Genomic DNA, 3,160 nt, shown 5'->3' with positions numbered 1-3,160 from the left:
GCTGATCGGCGGTGTCATGTGCCCACCTTTAAAATGTCCCTTCTGCTTGGCCGATTGCGATTAGCCGGTTAGATCTGGGCCATTGATCGGCCAGATATAACGGTTGCTGTGCCTCGACTATTAAAGACTCTGATGTGTAGTTTTTCACTAATTTTTCATTGTTTTGGCCTCCCGATAGTGTTTTTCCTCCCTTTTAAGGGTTTTCCTCTTGTGCTAGTTCTGATTTTTGAATGATCTTTAACCGAATGTTGAAGATTTCAAGGGCATTTTTGGATCACTTAGGATGATTTTAAGCGAATCTAGAAACTTTAAGAGCATACATGGATCCAATTTTTGGGCCTTTTACCAGTGAGGCTAACAGGAACTTTTCACTGTCCATGATGTCCCAGTCTTCAAATTTCATGGTGGGCACACAGCCTAGGTGTGAGCCCTCAAATACAATGCCATTGAGGAGGAGTGGGGTCTGGAGTGAACTTTGTGGCATCTAGATCCTCCGGTACTTTGGTTTTCCCTTTTCATGGAGGGACATACACGATCAGTTTCGATGCAAAGTGCAATGGATGGATGTCCTGCTCTACGTCTCCTTCTTCTTTTGTGGTGGTAATCAGGGCCTACAAATCTTCTTCCTCCTCATCTGTTTCAATCGTGACTGCCTTCCCTTTTTCTTCCATTGATAACTTGCTATGCCGTGGATTTCTCGGGGACATGCATATTGGTCCCATTGCCTACTTATCCTTCTTCGACCTCGGTGTCTGCGGTGATTTGGGAATTTCTGTCACAACCCTAGCACCTTTGGGAACATCCTATACCATGGGGGTCTGCGTAGCCTCATCGGCAGTTCCTTCTTCAATTCCCAACCCATCCTTAGTGGCCGTCATCATCTCTACAAAGTTTTTTGTCTCTTGCATACTTAGGGGCTTAGTTATCACTCGGCTCTCAACACTTGGTGCTCTGCTCAAGGGCTTAATTCTCAAATGACTAAGTGTTGTTCGTTGGCTAGCCCTTTGAGTTTTATAGCACCTTTTGAATTGAAATTCGACCGTTCCCCCCAATTCGGGGCATCAATGCTTCTTTGGTGACAAATTTTCCCAAATCTTGCCCATAACTCACGTCTTAAATGCCCACTACCCACTCCATTTGGCCTCAAATCGGACATCTCATCATGAACAGTGACACCAATGGTCACTTCCCATTCAACCTACGTGGTAGCGCAACCCTCCATGTGCGGTCATGAACCCAGGGACATTCCGCTCCTGCACATACCTCTCAGAGCACGCAACTTCCAGGTAGAATAATTTATAGTCTCGTGCTCCCTTTCAATTGCCTGGAGTGCTAAGACTATCCTTCCTATGGATAGTCAAGTGGTTGCACCACCTGTGCGGGTACCTTCCTTTTTCGTGGTTTGCGGAGAATCTTCATCTGCCATTGTGGTGATCGGCACCGTGCACTCTACTATTTGCAATGTGCTACCCTAGCTACTACATTTGGCGATATGCGGTCCCAGCCACGGTAGCAGACTAACCAATTCTCAGCGATAGTCCTCCAATTTGTCAGTATGATCGTATGCACCTTGCCTTGCCATTCTGGGTTTATCAACGAGAAATTATTCCTTTGTTTCATTTTCTAGCCCCTTGACCTCGGAGTCCATTAAAGTGCTTTTCTCTCTTAGCCATACTCGGTCTTTTACAAGTTCGCGAAGTCTAAATTTTCCCTGTTGAATTTCTTCTTAAAGTCTTATATGTTTTGTTTCTCACGGCTACGTGATTTCTTCGTTCTGTGCTTCGTGCACTGTCGAATGTATGGGTGCCATTACATGCAGGTTCATCTTTGCATGATCCTGAGAGATTATAGTCCCTGCTTCATTCCGTAGCTTTGGAATTACTCTCATGGTCAGGGTTTTGCACATGGTCCTATAGGCCCATCGAACCGCTGGTACGCACAGGTCCCAGTCAGTTCGTTTCACATGGTGGACCCTGTTCAGTACTTCGCACACTCTGTCAAATGCTTCCTCACGGATAATCTTTGGCACACTCCGTCTTTCCTACTACTGCTTTTTGTTCCTGTTTTCTATCATGGGGGTGGTGTGCATTTGTGCGGGCTACGTGCCATACGTATTTACCCATCTGGAAAGGTGGGTACGCAAGATTTTTTCCCCCTCATAACTATCTCTCATCCATAGCAAAGGTTTTCCAAATTGTAGGCACATCATCCTTCTGCATTCAGACCAATCCTCGAAACTTTGTTGGTGTGTACCCCACCACCTTGTGGGTGTAGCGCGCAGTGCCCATTTCAAAGCATCGAACTGATATTGTTCTGGCACTTCGCTTTCAAATTCTTTTAGGAATTCATCCACCACTATCAACCCATCGTACCTAGGAGATCCCTTATCTATGTTGTCACAGAGCGCAGTGATCTTACCATCATGTTGTAATTGAGTGTGGTTACTTTGTGTAACTGATTCTGCCATCGCTCTATTTCTTCATCTGAATTTGAAGTGCAGTATCTTTCACACCCCCATAGAATCCTACCATCCGTAGTTGGATTCACCAAATCCTACTCTTGAGTGGTTATCTTGTAGATACAGTTGAGATCATCATCACTATCATCGTCGCACATCGGTTCTATGTAGTGTTGGGTCGTTAATATACCATTATTATTGTCACTTTTGAATGCTTATTCCACCCATTTCTACCATTCTTCATCACGTCATTTATCATAATTTATCATATAATTCTATTTCACAATGATTTATGCTCTTATGTAAAAATATTATTTATTCTCCTTTATTTCTAATAAATTGATGATTATGCATGATTTTATCAATGAAAGTTTAATAAATTGGTTATAACATCATTCACCATTTTTAGCCTTCAAGATAATTTCCAGATTGAAGATTTGATCATTAAAAGTGCCAACTCAGAAATGCGCTGGAATAAGAAGTGACAGTTTTGTGGTTGAGATTCTGAGCAAATGAAGCAGAATATGGAAAATCCGGAACATGGGTTTTGTCCAGAACGGACCCAGTTACCTTTCATAAGAATGGCTTGCCAAAATTCGGCTTGTACTGAGAGAAACGCAAGGTTCCTTGAGCACGATTTTCTCATATTTGTTGTTGCCGCCGTCCTCCAAATCTCAGCTGCAAAGCCAATTTCATCTTGCT

The sequence above is a fragment of the Pinus tabuliformis genome, chromosome X, assembly GCF_031772625.1.
Source record: "Pinus tabuliformis cultivar Carrire ecotype Pingquan chromosome X, CPIR1, whole genome shotgun sequence".
NCBI classification, from domain to species: domain Eukaryota; kingdom Viridiplantae; phylum Streptophyta; class Pinopsida; order Pinales; family Pinaceae; genus Pinus; species Pinus tabuliformis.
This window is presented reverse-complemented; position numbering follows the sequence as displayed.